At 37.5% G+C, this 17,574-nt stretch overlaps 1 non-coding gene across 1 annotated transcript; it reads right to left on the bottom strand.

The window, feature by feature from the left end:
• Positions 1-667: 667 nt before the first annotated feature.
• LOC104915375 lies at positions 668-14,214 on the bottom strand. Its single transcript, XR_004162252.1, has 3 exons — positions 14,076-14,214; positions 10,457-10,581; positions 668-7,436 (listed from the first exon to the last, which is right to left on the bottom strand). It is a non-coding gene; the product is annotated as an uncharacterized LOC104915375 (transcript).
• Between the last annotated feature and the right edge of the window lie 3,360 nt (positions 14,215-17,574).

Below are 17,574 nucleotides of genomic sequence, written 5' to 3'. Positions count from 1 at the left end.
AATTTTGATAAATTTTGCATACAACAATACAGCAAAAAAAGGCATTCAATAAGTAGAAAAGCTATTTTTTTTCCCCTCTGGTAACCATTTCACTCAGAAATTTTTCCTGGCAGAAAAAAAAATCAATACTTTTTGTTGTTGTTGTTGTTTTTTAAACTGGTGCAGAAGGACAGAACATGAGCAATGTTCGGTTCAGTGAGTACATTGACATGGGCAGAGCAGGGCTGTCTTTGATGTAACAGTTATGTCTTCTGCCATCACTTTGGTCTGCACTGGGACACTGAATTGAGATGGTGATCTCTGTACACCAGAGGGCTGCAGACAGAAAGAGAAGGGGCACAGTGGCAGAAACAGTGATTGTCATAGGCTGTTTTTGCAATGATGAGCTTCTAGATGGATTGTGGTCACGGACCAGGAATGCTAATTCCCACTGGAATTACTGAGAACATATTGTACCTTCCTGCCTCCAAGGTGTGCAAATGAATACAAGCATAGCTTGTGTATACTGATGTTCCAGACAATTAATGTTCAAACAAAATAGATGTGCAAAAGGCTGCATACCTACCTACCTGCAGATAGCTGCATAGAGCAATTTGCAGGTATGAAAGTCATCATTCTGATGAAACAGCTGTACCAGGGCTTGACAGTACATGCTGACAATCAGAAGAAATGTTTTTTTTTTTCTATAAAATTATTTAACTATCATTACCAGGAGCAATGTAGTTTTGGATTTTTTCATCTGTCTGTTTTTCTATCTTATGGATGTAACTCAAGCCTGATCAAAATCTTCTCATCTAGTATTTTTAAGAATGTTAAGGACATTTAAGGACAGCTGAGCTGCTGTACAGAAATGTGCTGCTAAAAGTGATGTGCTGACAGCCATCAAAAGCACTTGTAATGTTTTTCATTAATCACATACTTACATATTTTCCTAGTTCTCTGTCTTCCTGTCTGAGCTTAAAGGAAGAATATCTACTTACCTAGAAGCAACCTCTCATGTTAGAAAAATTACACTTGTCATTGACCCCATGGACCATCAATCAGTTATGTAGCTTTACTGCCATGTAGCATCAATCAGCATTTTCTAGAGAGTATAATCTTACAATTCCTGACAACATGATGGCGCACAAAAGTGAAATCTGGGATGGGATACCTGTAATGTAACAGTTTTCAAGATTTGTAGAGATTTAAATTTTGAGCTTTTCCAGGGTTCTCAAGTTACATTTTCAAAATGAAATCAGTCAGAGGCATTTCATGCTTCCCAACTTAGAAAATCCCTCAAACAATTTTGCCATTTGGCGATGTATTTTTTTATGCCATATACTTTTAGATCTTAATTTTTTCTAGGCGAAATTACATCTTGTACAGGACCAGTACAAAATCCACATTCCTCTATGAGTTTCACTGAAGGCCACCAAAGATCATGCTTTGTGTGGAAGGTAGGTAACATGTTAGGAGGGAACCACAGAAAAATAAACTTTTTTGCACCTGAACTAGCTGCTAACAGACAACTGTACATTTAAATTATTCCTATTAGATTTAGTAAAAACAACATATCCCTCCAACTATTGCTTTTTATTGCTCCTCTACTGGAACAATGCACTCTCCAGCCCCAAGACCTCAGTGCACCCGCCAATATAAACATATACTCTAAATCATAAATCAGAGTTGTGCTGAATTATTATGATCTTGAAAAATATTATAATTACTTTCCACCAAATTTTCAGATTCTTTCCTTTACAATGAATTGTTTTCCAGAGAGGCCTCTTCATAACCAGACTTGCTGTTGTCAGAGGTTACTTGGAATGCCAGTGCAATATTTAAGAGATTAATTTCTTGTGATAGTGAACTCCTGAATAACAATAATTCTATCATTGAAACGCTGTCACATCAGGGAGACAAACTAGCACATTGCTGTCATCTTAAAATCCCAGAAAACACAAACTGAGAGACTGACATGCAGTTGAAACTGCTTTTCTCTTTCTTAAGGGCTGAGGAGAAGGAATCAAAGCACTTGTCTGGGCATTGTGATGGCACACCAAGCCCAGGCATTGGCAGCTGAACCGCAGACATGGCTACATGGTGTGGGAGGGGAAGCTGTGAGAGCACAACCTCTAGTGGAAGTGAAAGCAAGCCGTGCTGAAATGCTGCAAGCACTGTTTTCACAACCAGAATCCATGTTTCTCTGTAACATGCTGTAACAGTGGTGAAGAGCACAGCTGCAGTCAGAGGAGCTAGGCCACAGCTTTCCTAGTAAAAAGACATTTCACAGGGAGATCTTCTTCTAACAAGTGCTGACCTCAGAGGCAGGTGAACAAAGCGGAGTCTGAGAGCACTGCAGACTGCAGCATACCCAGCACCAGTGGGGCCATGAGAAGCTACTGACAGTAATTGCAGGCCTAGCTCTGCATCCTCTGCTGCTGCCTTGTTCTGCTAACGCAGCAAGGCCACAGCCCCAAGCACTTCGTGCACCGCGTCAGCACGTGTGGGGAGCCGAGCCCAACGGGGATCCTCGGATTGTCTCTGCAGATGTTTGCGGAAGAGCTAACACAACCAGAAAGTCAGAGCAAGTGAGTGTTGTCAGACTTTTGAAGCTGTCAGGGAGAGGTGCTGCGCGGTGCACGCTTTGTTATTATTAACTACAAGTACTGGGAGTTTGTGAACCTTTGTGAAAAGATTATGCAAGAACAAGCATTAACTTCAGCATGATGTTTACTTTAATTGAGCAATATTCCATAGCCACACTATAAACAGAAATAGACAACTCTTGATCACATTTACTTTTTGTTTGTCTGTTTCAGGAGATGTTTAAATTAATTAGTGGACGTGGGGCGTGCATCAAGGTCAAAGACATGGAACCTATAAAGAAAAGGATAAAAACAGAATGGTCTGGGCCATGGTCTTCGAAAAAAAGACTTTCAAATTGGTAATTTAATACGTCAAGCACCTGTTTTAAAAACAAAATGAAACGAAGCCTTCACAATTTAATTTTGAGGTGTAACACGAAAAATGCACATATAAAAAGATCTTTTGAATAAACAAGAATGGAGAGGGCCCAATGACATCCCCGATTTATCAGTCACAGTCACAATTAGATAGAGAAGGTTTTTCCTCAAATTGTCAAGATTAAATACTTTGACAATAAACATCGCATAAATGTACAAGTCGTATGAGAAACGGTGCCACATGTTAGCTCCTGGGAACTGCAGACATCTGCCTTACCCAGCAACAGTGCATCTTGAATGCAGTGGTCAAAGTGAAAAAGAAGTAAGCTGTTAAAAGAAACTTTGTCAGAAAAGTGATTTAGATCAATATATATTTTATATACACACACACACACACACACAAAATTATTCACTTTGCTCAGAGGCTTCTCCATACCCCTTTCTGCAGCCCCCCAGATAGCGTCATTGGAAAATTCTGCAGCAGGAGAAAAAAACAAAGCAATAGACAACAGCAACAGCGACAACAGTAACAAATAAATAAACAAACAGAAACCTGAGGAGAAAATCTGTTTGTGACTCCTGCTTCATGGAACAGTTGCTCAGAGTACTTCTGCCTGGCCAGTAGTTAAAAGAAGTACCAAGTGCCTCAGAACTCAGGTGGATGTAAGTTTTCATTTTCCTAATTTCCTCCACCTCCATTTACTATTAGCTTCCAAGAAGAACCCTAAAACATTTAATGGGCTATAATGTACCTCAGTGGGAAGACAGAAGTAAACCATTACATGAAGTTAATTTTAATCTAAATTACAATTCTAAAAATAACAACACTGATGATCTTGAAAACTCTGCCTATTCTGGGTTCATCTCTTTTGAAAAATGTGTATTTATTTATCACATCACTTATATCTCAAATGAGACCCTGCTTTTTTTTTTTTTTTTCCCCCCCCACTGTCTAACAGAAAGAAATATATCTGGGGCTTCTTACATCTGTCTACTTCTCTGTTCCCATCCAGATGTTTTCTGAATCAGATGGCTTTAAAGTTTGGTAAATTTTGTTGGTTTGGGGGTATATTTTTTTTAATAGTTCTCAAACCTTGGATATCCTGCTGTCCTCAAATTTCTGCCCATGAATCAGACTCCTATTGAAATTCAAAGGTTTCCCTGTACCTCATGTTGAAGGTAATCAGCATTGTTGAAAAACAAACACAAAGCCAGAACAGATAGTCTAAGGCCATTTCCTAGAGAAGACAGCCCTTGCTGCTTCAGTTATATCAAAGACAGAATGGCAGTGTGCTCACAAATTGCTGACAATAAATGGGGAGCTGTTTATCAGCAGGAGCAGTACTGCAGATATTGGTGAGGAAATACCAGCCAGAGAGTTGCATCCAGCAGGCCGGCAGGCAGGTATTCCTCCACCCATCATACCCTATTTTCTTGACTCTAGTAAATCTTAAACTTCACTTCAGAAATTTTTCATCTAGAGAAATATTGTACACTTAAGAAACAAAGGGCAACTCTTTCCCTGCCACTGTGTAGCTGATCTGCCAGCATCTGTTTATCAACATAAAGGTAGCCAGGATGTAAATTCAGCCTGCGAAGATTCCTGAAAAGGAATATGAGAAACTAGATCCCTAGGACAGCTGGGATCTGCACTAACTGTTACTCTGGTAATGCAAATGCAATGAGCTTAAACAGATCCGTGCCACTTCAGTCACAGAAGAGCTCCTACGAAATGTTTTTACAACACTTTTGTTGAGATGTGCTTCACTTCAACAAAGAAGACATTACAAAATTGGCCTCCACAAGGAATCTACACAATTGGCTCCATGAGAAGACTGAGGTTCAAACCTTTCTTCAGCACGGAGGAGATGCCTTTGTCACAAAACAGAACATCATAGTGACTGTATTTGTGCAACAGATTGATCCAAAGTTTGTCTTGCATCCTCTGATAGGTTCAAAACTCTCCGTTCAACACCATATACAAATTTCTATTAAGAACAGGATTCAAAAAAACAACTAGCCAAGGAATTAGCTAGCATGAACGTTGAGAATGTGGCCTTAAGTATTAAGATTCAAATCTTCCTCCTGTAAATTTATATTTTTCAACACTACTGACACAGTGTTCACTTACCAACTAATCTCCACTGCATCCTAAACCTCATCAGATTTGCTGAGTTCTTTTCCTCTATCACCCTTCCCTCCCTCTGCTGCTATGGGAGAGAAGCAAATACATACTGTCTGATCTAGATTATTTGCCTAGTATGTTTTAGGGTATCCTGAGGAAACAATGCCCTGCAATTGCTGGGTGAATCTGTTCTGCATTACATGGAAAATTTAGATATGCACTGCAGGGGCAAGATGGAAAGACAGTAACCTATCAATGATGGAGTTCACCTCAAAGGGGAGGAGTTATACTTCTCTGTTCTGATATATATTTGTCACAAAATAATTCAAAGAAAATAGAATAACAAAACCAAACCTCTCACCTCCAAGATGAGAGCGCTTATTGTTAGACTGACTTATCTTCAGATGTTCTCACTGGAAAAATGAAGATTTAATTGCCCCTTAGATTGCAAAAGAGCTCTATTAGAAGAGACTCTTCATGTATTATTACCTGAGCTTGGTACTTTATAAAGGGAGACACAGATTCAAGTGAAGGAAAGAATGAAATGTAGTCTTCACACATAACTCAATGTATTGCTGAGACAGTATGTATGGGAACTGCACAACAAACCCCTTCTAGACCTGATGCAGCATTTTGTGCTCTGTAGTGAGCTTACAGTGCTTTAATACTGGAAACATAGAAGTCTATGAAACTTGGGAGACTGGACCTTTCAGGACCTATATCCTACATTGGGGCACTAAATTGACCATTGTATCCTGCAGCTTCCTCAGTGTGGCACATATTTCTATGAAGACCAGCATGACATCCAGAAAACATTGGAATAAGAAAATGTTGAAATGTTTTTGCAGCCATGATACTATCAATTCTTCAAATTCTATGAAGATTTGCATGGAATAGAATTTTTCATGCTTGAAGTGTCATCCTGGAAAACTGGAGTTATGTGCCAGTACCTCCATAATCACAGTTTCAGACAAGTCAGTGTTTCAGACATACATAGATAGCCAAGCATACAAAGAGACAGACACAAGCACATGCACACAGAGACTCACAGCTATTTCAACAGTGTTTTGTTTAAATGTAATTCACAATTAAGTGCTGTTTTTAGGATAACTTCCAAGGGATTCATCTGTTCTGTTCAAACCCTTTTGCAGCTGAAGAAGAGACAAAACTTGGGCAGCCTTATTTATTGAATTAATTTGATTTTTGTCTTTTGTCCCGCCAGCTATCAAAATTGTCAAATAAACCAGCTTTGATTCATAAATAATGGTTCCATTATATTTACTGTGCCACTGGTCAGAGTACCTGAAATTTTAATTCACTTGTTCAGCTAAATTTCATCCTCAGTTCACGGCCATAAAATTCTGTATTGACAAACTTTCAAACCAACTTTGACTCTGAGGTATCTAGTCAACATTTTTCTTCTGTGTGGATATTAGTTTATTGAATAAGTGGCATCTGTTTTCCTCCACATCACTAGTAGACTAGGTATTTCCTTTTGACAGCTTTGCACAATTTATGGTTTGCATGCTCTGAAGAAAAATAGTACTAAGCAAAAAATTCCAATTCATTACCTCTTAGTACTTAATTAAGTTCATACACATTCACACTATAGGTGAACCCTGAAATGACTGTGACAGCCACTGAGCAGCAAGTTAGATTATCTTTGGAAGACAGAGAGACTTTTAATTATCTTGACCTCATTTTTCCTTCTATGATATTCATAAATTTTCCTTCTATTTTGCTGCCTCCAACAGATGTACCAAACCATTCTGAAAAGAAACCAAAAACATTATATCCTTAGCTATTTCCTTTTATCTGTACACTTAGGCAACAAATGTTTTTACAAATAGTGAAGTCAGGCAATGGTTTTTATCAGCTTACTTCACAGAGCTGCAGGTGAATTATGTTGTACAAGCTCCTCCTAATAATGGTTCAGTTTTGGAAACGATAACAGCGTGATAAAAGAATAAAGCAGTGGATCTCGCTATCAGTAGATACAGAAATAAAGAGAGCCTGGTTTTACCTGTCAGGGTTCTGCGTACACACATGCATCTGTAAGAGGATCCGTTGGGTGAAAGTCTTAAAGCATTGCCCACATTTCCAAAGATGCCAGTCACTGAACTCAGAATTTAGTTGGCTTGTTGAAGTTGGGCTTGCAAGAACTCGTTGGTTTTTGACACTGATCTGGTTAAATCCTGACTCGATGGACCCAGACTTATCCAGGAGAGAAAAATTTCTGCTACACGGAGTCTGTGGAAATACTACAGATCGCTGTGGAGTGGCAGGGGATAGTTTGCTACTTTTATTAAATGGCTGTAGGGTGTCTTGTCTGGACATGGCCTCCATTACAGTCGAAGGGACATTCACTGGGAGAAAACAAGAAAAGTAAATAAGATCCTTTTTATGCCTTTTTAAAACTTACACAGTCTTGGGAGACACCAAAAAATACCAATATCCATTTTCTTGACACCAGAATTTAACACTTATTTTAACAGTGTGAAAAAGGAGGGGCTTGAATGAGACAGTGAGCTGAACAGATGATGCTGATTCTGTGACACTGGAATGAGAGCTCATGCAAAGAAGTGTCTGGGACTGAAAGCACTCAGAGAAGCCTGACTGTGATAAACATTTATTACACAAAAGGGATTGTCATCTGAAAGAAAGTGCTTCTGTATTGTGATGTACTTCTGTGCTCTACATGTTGCAGTCAGCACATGTAATTGCTATATCACAGACAAGCATGAATTTTGAAAGCATAGGGAAAAACCACTGATATTCCTTGAAATAAAACAGGGTTTGCATACCTACTACACCAATAGATCCCTTACTGTCTCAGTGTGCAGCCACTAAGGATGTTATTATTACGTCTCACAAATTATCGTACAACATAAAGCCAGTGACTTCACTACGACCTGTCTAATTAATACTAATAGCATCTAGACTAACATGAGACAGTGCAAAGTAAATGTAGAGATATCTTTGTGCAACAATTTCAACTCTACAAAACAGGAATTAACTACAGCTTGTGAGGTGCTCAGATACTGGAGCTGTGAATGCAGTACACGACGCTCACAAACAAGTGACTTAGCACTGAATTTGGATATAACATGATAAGGAATGCAGGGGTTAACAAATAAAAGAAAGCTGAACAGCTGCCACATTCCTTGAGTACCATCTAGATCATGCAGTGAATGAAACATGTCTTATGGACAAAATGGAGTCATCTAATGGGAGAGTGTACCTCAGTGTAAAAAGAGGCATTGCTCAGGCCAGCTGTGCCCATTCTCATACTTTCTAATCTTTGTGGGCTCAGCTTATGACATGACATTTTAATGGACATCTTAAAATTAAAAATGTTGTATACTTATGAGAATATATCTATGTATGTTTTCACATATTTAGTTGCACTCACAAAGTGTTTATACATATATACACAGGTACAAATTACCTAATTAAACAGGTGATTAGAAACTGCAGATTTGTTTAAGGAGGTTATTATAAAAGATTTCTAAGAGCAAATATGAGATTTAAATTTTATTTGTGAGTTGGAATCATTCAGTATTATTTAATATACAATAAAAATGTAATGTAAACTTATAGTAATACCCCATATAACACCAGTTACTTCAAAGAGTTATGTTTTACTATCTTTTCTCAATAACAGTAATCCTAATATTATAAAACTACATGCTGCTTTATTTACTGAAGTTGAGGTCCTTCCCATGGTATTCTCCCCTACAGTATCTGAGGACCTGATTTCTAGAGCTGTCTGTTACAAGTTTGCAGATATAATGCATCTTTCATATCTCTATAAATATTCAGTGAAAGAGGTGATGTGTATGCTTTCATTTTCCCTCAGCATCCTCACAAAAGAAGTAGGTCATTTCCTTTTTCGTTTTTCGTTTTTTGTTTTTGTTTTAATTGTATTCATAGTAGTCCATGGAGACAATAAGGTCAAGATATTAAAACCTAAAGAATATAGGCAGATTTTGCTCTTAAAGTGAAAATACCTCTGCAGAAGTCTTCTCTGAGGGTTTAAGCAACACTTAAGTCATACAGATGCTACTTCTGGTTCTGTGCTCAGAGATGAATTTCATCTAGACTTGTCAGTCAGTCTGAAGATGAAACTCAAACTTCTCTCACAGCAAAATTGCAAGTAACAATATTTATATATTTTAACCATAATACTTTGCTTTTTAAACAAAAGTTTTGTAAGCTTTAGCTCATGAAAGAAAAGATAATATTTCCACATTGTACACTGCAGAGCATGAGTTTTATCAGCAAACATTACTGCCAGTAATTTAATTTCTTTTAAACTCCTCTCAAGCCCACAGATTTGAAAACTCAATATGAAACAGGATGTTTATTTTTGACAGTTTAATCCCTGCTATCTTACTGTTTTATTGCTCTATGTTTCAGTACTTAAGTTTCTAGAAGATGTGAGTTCATTTTAGAATAGCTGTTTAAGTATGCAAGTACTTGATGGAAAAAATACATTATGCATATAATTGATTATATATGGGCAGCCGTGGAATCACTTTAGACCAAAGCCAACCAGCAACCATTATTAGTTTCTCCCACTATTTAGATGCATATGGATGTGAAAATGGAATGAAGGTTTTGATGCAATCTCTAGTGAAGTTCTACACACAAACAACCAAACTGGAGGGTGTGCTTGGATCACTTTATCCCGTTACAGACAGAGGTATCCAGCACTAGATTGCAATTGGTCTGTGTTACAAAATATATGCGTAACTGTGTGAAGATTATTAGTGAAATAAAAATTAAGTATTCAGAAGTGGTAGAAGAATGATCAGAAATAGAGATGGCCAAGTTGGAGTGGAAGTTCACTGTCATTTCAGGTTACTTAAACTCAATTTGTACTGATCCTTTACCTTTTAAGCAGAAGGAACTCATATCTACAATTACTCAAACAAAGCTTTTCTCAACATACTCACTGTTGCAGAATGAAGAGGATCACTAATAGAGGGCTGATAAACCTGCAACACTTTATTATTTTGGCTAGGCAGTCTCTTGTGATAGATCCGATGACAAATGGAGAGGGTCACACAAATCAGTGAAGAACAAAGTAGTGGTGAATCACTTACAAGAAGAACAATTTCACACACTATCAAATTATCAGGGGCAGTCACAGTGAGAAATCTACAAATACCTGCACAAACCCCTCGGATAATTTGGATAATTATATCAGGATGCTGAACAGTTTAAGTATACCAGATTCAAGGTTTTTATTTTGTGTACATCAGCGTTACTAAAAACATAGTCACTTTGTTTTAATATGTCTTAAAATACTCTAGGAATATAATTGATTGGATATGAAGCATGAATTCTGGATTGTGCATGTAGAAAAACAGAACAAACTTACAATTTTCATCTTGCGCAATGCACTGGAGAGGGATTCCAAAGAAAGATGTGTAGCTGTCATTGTACCACACCAACAGCTCTGTGCCACGAGGGATATCTACACAAGCCCGGTAGAATATATTTGATCTAAACAAACAAGAAAAGAAGAAAAAAAAAAAAAAATGCCTAAGTTAAGAACAGAATACTCTTGTGATATGCAGTATTACAGTAGAAACCCATTGTTTGAAAATTTCTTCAGATAACTAAATTAACTTCTTACCAATTATTTTAAAACTGACTCTATTATAATAGAAAGACTTTGTTCAGCACCTGTAGGATAGGTGAACAAGCTACTTTTTACAACCTTGTTTCAAAGTGATTTTAGAAATGCAACACTGTGATCAGGGTGCACACAATTCTGTGAGTTAAGCCATAGAAATAGCTTTACATTTGGTATCTAAGCTAAAATTAACATATTCTGGGAGTAAATAAATGGCAATGCTTTTCATCTGAATAAATGTTCTTTTAACAAGAAGTTTGATATGGTACGACATGTTCTTTCATTACAGTTGTATATACCACCAAAAAGTGAGATCTTGGATTATTGGATGAAACAGACTTCAGTTTAGGGAAATCCAAAAACAGAGTAAATCTGAACATACAGCCACAGAAATCTTCCTCTGAATGGAGTGGGAGGAAGACACAGATGATCCTTCAGTGAGTATAAATCAGTGTTACCATAAACATTGTGGCCTCACTCTGTGGGAAGACTGGATATTCCTAGGCCAAATAAAGAAAAAAAATGGAGCTTGTAGCATAAAAAACTAGAGCATTATCCTAATCTTGTACTGGTATAAATAGCTTCAGAGTGACAATTCTACTGCTATAAAATTTACATACGGACTAAAGCTGTGTCAGATTAGAATCAGGCACAAGATGAAATAAAAATGTTATCAGTTGGTAATGCCTTTTCCTCTAGGCTTCACATAGAACAGTAAAGCACCCTCACGTGAGATGGATAGAAATTCGATATATACAAGAAGAACACTCCACTCTGGCTGAAGGATTACATACCAAAATGATACAGTCAAAGTACTAAAAAATGACCATTTTTTATAACAGCTTATGTAAGGCAGAAAAACATCTATAAAACACAAAAAAAAATGTTAGGCCTCAACTAGTTTTCTCAGTGAAGAATTGCTACAAACGTTAGCCTGAAGTTCAAGATAAAAGTGTTTAGGGTTGGTAGACCTTAAATTCAGACTTTCTATAAAGAATTGGCTGTAGCAATGCAATTTGTTCCTTGTATAACACTGCAGACATAAGGAGAATCCTTTACCACATTTTTCATGGCAGTGAGATATGCACTTGTCAACATGTTTTGTCACCGCAAAGTGGCTCTTGGCAACAGGATCATAAAGATCAATAAAAAAGTGCAGATTCTCAATATTTTTCTAGCAGCTGCAAAAATTTCATTTATCTTGTTATTTTCCTCGCTTACTGCCACCCTGTCTCAGGAGGGCACTGCTAGCTAAGCAGAATGGTTTTCTTGCCGTTCTATGAATATCTGACAAAAACTCTCCCTTTTGTGTCTCTCCTTCTCCTTCCCTCCTCCTCCTCTTCTCCCTCTCCTTCTGCTCAGCGCCGCACATTTCATTAATTCTTTCCAGTGTTACATAAAAATGAAAATTGGAGCTGCGCTATAAATTACCAGCATCTCCTAACTTGAGAAAAATTGAGTCTACTTTGTACTTCACCCTTGTAACATTTCATCTCTCAGTTTGGCTTCCCTTAACATAAACACAGCAGCCCAGCAAATGAATGTGCTAAAAACCAAATGACACACTTTGCTGCTGAAAGAGCAGAACTGTTTTTGAGCAATGGGTGGTCTGTGAGGCACGGAGTAGGCCGGAAAAAAAAGTGTAAGCGTACACCGTTCCTTACAAGCGTGCAGAGCTTCCAAAACTCGCAGAAATCTCTGCATGCTGAAGTACATCAAAGAGATTTTTCCCTTTTCAGATAATATTTCCTTTGCTGACATGTATTTAGTATTGTGGTTGGATGACTCATAAAGATAGCTTCATGGCGTCCCAACGCAGTTGAAGCAGAACACATGCCAACAAACATTATTGTCAGCCTCAAAATAAAAACAAAACGTTCAGCTAAGGGTCAATCAATCAAGAGCACTTTGAAGAAAATTCCATTTAGATATTACAAATCATAACAGAATGAATTTAAACCAGCTGACTTTCTGTGAGGAGGACGTCCATGTACAATAAAAATTAGGCTGGTTTTTCAGTGTCCAACTTTTCTATTTTCTTACACTTGGATGTAGTCACTGGTGATGGATGCCAGTTTTTTAAATTGTGTTTTTGTAGTTCATTTTATAAAGATCTGAAGTAATCAAAAACAGATCAACAGAGGGAACTCTAAGTAAAAAACTCCATCATGAAAGGAGAGTTGTAAAATCCACTTAATACTGACAGATGTGGAATGACTTTCTCATGTTCTTGTTTCATTTAGGTTTGTCATCTATATATACATACATATGCACATTTTTATATCTTTATACATATACATATGTGCACACACACACCATCACACTGAGAAATAGTTCACAAGATACCTACAAAAACATTCTTTCATCATCGCCATCTTTATTCATTACCTTCTGTGTTTATTTAAAATCTGAGAGGATTCTAACTATAAATATCAGATATTTAGGAGTATAATAAAATAATTGTAATGTATAAGTAGGATTGTTATTTTTTATTTGCAGTATTATTTAGTCAACTGGCCAGAGAATAAAAAAGCAGAAAATGCAATTGAAAAATTTTACAATTGTTAAATTGGAACGCTATGGGAAAATCAATCTTTATATATGTTTAATTTTAGCTTGCTTTTTGTATGTTTTATTTTTAATTTTAAAGATACTTTAAATAAGTTTAAGATTTCTCCTAAGGAAAAGAAACTCCACTCTCTAAAATAACTAGCCAAAATCAGGATTGCTCAGTGTGGCTGGCAAACACAGGCTGCTCTTTGATGTGCTTCCTATCATGTTTAACAAGGCCAAGCAGTTGCTTCTGATTCTGATGCAAGAGTTTTGTTTATAGCTGAGATCATGTATTTATGCAACATATTGTCTAGGTTTTCTGGGTCTGTTTGTGAGCATAAAATAAGATGTGAAATAATTCCTGTACATTATCCACACAGTGACCTTCTCTAGCCAGTGACACAGGAGGCCCAAGCACTGCTAGCAGCCTTGGCCAGCAGGTGCACACCAAGTATCAGCCCTAGGTGCACACATGTATCGTGGCTGACTCCCAGAAAACCAAATTTCTACAGGGGCTCTTTCCTTTACCCCTTCCCTTTCACCTGCAGCGTGCTATTGGCACGCACAAGGCACCCAGGAGCAACAGTCTGATGTGTGCACTGCAATGGCCTCAGCTCCTGGCAACAAAAGTTGAACCCATCTTCACCACACTCTGCAGCCTTACTATTGCCCTGTAAGAACACATTCAGAAAAGCCCTACCGTTGTCTTTGCAAAAAAAAAGTAAGAGTACTGGTGACACTTACAGTCTGATTTTTCACTAAGAACTTTTTTCTTTTGTTGCACTGAGTAAACTGAAACGTGCTTTACCTGTACTGAACCACTGTTAAGTTCTGTTCCCCGCAGTGCCTTGCACATCGGATGTACCTCATCCAGCTTGACTTACTGGGTTCTCCACCATCAATAAAGTGCTGCAATGTCCCATCTTGGTCATATATCTAGGGAAGAGGTCACAAGGTCAAGTAGTTAGAACAAATCATCAGCAATCATTTTCACTGCTTTGCTGGTTTCTCTCTGTGTCTTTTCCAGGAATTTATTGCCTTGAGATTTGTCATTGCATACTGATGCTTTTAGAAATCTACATGGAACAGCAGAAAAGTATTTTAGGAGATGCAAGTTTATCATGTTTCTTTTATCAAGCCAATCTTTTTGTATTAAACATGTTTGTGGTGTCTCAAAGATGTGACCATGTTTCCCAAAGAATATTTAACCTATTTTGACAGGCTGGCCTTAAATAATGAACTGCCAGATAAACAAGAAAATCTGGATGTAAAGCCTGCATTTAAATGGTAGGAACATCTGAGCAAGGGGCAGTAATAATCCCCAAGCAAGAATTCCTTCCTTCGCATCTCAGTTGCAGCAAGAGTACACGTAGTTCAGCAAGCTCATATGGCACATAAGGGAGGTGTAGGACTAATCAGACAAAAACAAAGGAGACTGGAAGGAAAAAGAGATGAAGACGCCTTCAGAAGCTCTCTGGAGACATATAATGTTTTGAAGTAGTCAATGCAAATCATTCCATATGACGTCCTTGCCAAGGATGTGAGAGTCACTTAGGGTAATGTTTTAAAAAGACAGTAATATCTCTCTATTCTGCACTGGTTGCTCCCTCTGAACTCAAAGATTAAGGCTGCTCTGAAGGAGCTGAAATGTGAAGATACATATTCCGTGCACAGTTGCCCTCCTGGTATCATTAGAAATGAAACCTAGGAAGTGCTGCTCCTAAGCACAGGATCTCACAAGCTTTTTACCTGTTACTGTTAACATTCAAAGTTGCATCTGGGCAATTAGGTGTTTATCCAAAGCAAATCTCATCTTCAGATCTTTTGCTCCTCCACAGATGCCATCTCATTTAATAATTCCATCTCCCCAAAGTTTTTCTTTTTTAAATTCTATGAGCCTAACTTGATCTGTTTTCTTGAAAGTACTAATCTGCAAATTAAAGATGAAACATATTTATTGTACTGAATTGAACACCTGTAGAGGAAGCAAATTAAAAATCCTGCATTTCTATTTCAGCATCAAGAGACATCATCTCAGAAATCATGTGAATGTGTTCAATATTTCTGAAATATTAAATGTGATTTTCCTACAGTGCACATAAAGACATACACTGTAACCAGAATTCAGACCTTTTTTCCCCACATGAGAATTTCCATTTCAGGAGTCTACCTTGATTTTTCTTTTGACTAAGAGAGATCTGAAGTTCTCAGAGGTTACTTATATATTGCAGTGGCATGAGAGAGAGGGAAATAAAGTTTACAGAGAAGGAAGATGCTGAGCAGTGGGACAGAAGCAGGGAAAACAGAAGGAATCCCCATAGGCAAACAAACACTCCAATACTAGCGGTTTGGTTCATTTTATTTAAATATATGGTAGCTTGCTGATTACCAGCAGGGACCTATTCTTATGTAAACATGCTAATGTTCTCTGATAGTATGAGCAAAGTAGGCTAAGCAATATAATTCTGTAATGGAAGTTGAAAAATTATACAGGAAATAAGCCATCAAAGAGGAAGAAAAAGGAAAAAAAGCAACAATGGTTAAGTGTTTGGATGCAACCATTTTGGCAATATCTACTCAAACATTTTCTGCACAGTGTTTACTATCTATTCATTTACATGGTGCTTACTACCATAGATTAACATGAGGCAAAAGGCAATTTCCACCAATGAAGATCTGATAGCTTCCTAATCTCCAAATTCTGTGAAGCAAGAAAGACAAAGTCAGTCATAGTCAGTACTGGCAGCCATGTCCACAGGAGCCTGCATAGAACTCTGTGTGGATGGACAGTCCTGAGCTGACAGGAGAACCAAAAATCTGTCATAAAAAAAACAGAAACTGAGCTCTCTCAGACCGTGACCTGGAGGACACAGGAAGTGTTTCTGGGTCTAGAGATTCTAGATCATCATTTTTCCGTCACTCCCAGCATTATCCCATAGCGTACCAGTGTTTTCTGTTGGAGAAAATAGAAATAACAAAGAGAAAAACATTCCATGGCTCTGCTTTCCATGGCTGGGAGGTGCTATCACCTTTTCCATTACCTTGAATCAACTACAAGGGCTGTAAGAAAGAGACAGAAAGAGCTACAAATGCTGCTGAGTATCTCTTCATCTAAATACCTAGCAAAACTGTTTCTAAATGCTTTCCTCTTGCAAGTATTCCTGCGTCAGTGACAAAGTGCTTTGTCCTTTCCTAAGGGATATTACTGACATTGCAAGTAAAACTAGACAGTTAAGTTCTGACTATTTATAAACTCTGACCTGCAGCACTCTTAGTATTGTTGTTACAGGAATGAAAATCAGCTATAAAGCAGATGCCTTATCACTGAAAGGAAAATATCAGCACTACATTGTGTCTATCTGTCCAATTACAAAAGTCTAATTCAGATCTGGAAAAACTTAACTGCTATGGTTATTATTCATATTACCACCATGCATCATTCTTAGTAGTTTTGTATTTGTCTACATCTGGCAAACACTGCATATGTGCATGAAGAAGCCATCATGAGTGAGCAAACAATGGCTTGCCATAACAGCGGAAAAGTAAGCCTGCAAGCATAAGTTTTGAACACAAATTTATAGAAAACCATATGGATGGACACACTCATCTGCTTCTGCATTACATATGCATATGTATTTAAACATTCACAGCAACTAATAAGAAAAAAACAATAACAAACAACAACAAAAAAACACTGTAGAATCCTGCGAGGAGCCAAATTTACTGAAAATCTTTGACTCATTCACCAGATCATTGCATTAACTTACTCTGGCATAATTTTTAATGTATTGCAGGAGTCTCAGGGCAAAATAAAATATCGCTTCCACAAATCCCTGTGGTAAATACATGTATCTCACAATAGTCATTACTCTAAACCGTGGGGAAAAAAAAATCAGTTACTGCATTTTTCTTCTCTGATTACCCCTGCAAATGCTACTTATACTGGATCACTCCCCTCTTCTGACAACAGGTAATCACTATACTTTGTTTTTTTATGAGTATTCAGGGATATTTTTGGTTGGTTGGTTGGTTTTGCTTGTGCCTGAAATGTTTCAACACAATAAGATACTTTGTGTATGGCCTGTTCCAGATCTGAGCAGTGCATCAGCCTACCAGCAGAGACCAGAGACAAAAAAAGACTACACTCAGTTTCTTGTGTGATGTGCCTGCTGCTCTTTCTTAGTAATTTTCATCTAATTAATTTACATTTTAGTAGGCTCATTGATGACTAGTAGGTTTCTAACACATTACATATCAAAAGACTTAGAATGCAAAATATACTATTATTCCAAAATTTTAGAATCCAA

Source organism: Meleagris gallopavo, chromosome Z (assembly GCF_000146605.3).
Source record: "Meleagris gallopavo isolate NT-WF06-2002-E0010 breed Aviagen turkey brand Nicholas breeding stock chromosome Z, Turkey_5.1, whole genome shotgun sequence".
Classification (NCBI taxonomy): domain Eukaryota; kingdom Metazoa; phylum Chordata; class Aves; order Galliformes; family Phasianidae; genus Meleagris; species Meleagris gallopavo.
The sequence above is the reverse complement of the archived record's forward strand: the minus strand, read 5'-3'. Positions and strand labels throughout refer to the sequence as shown.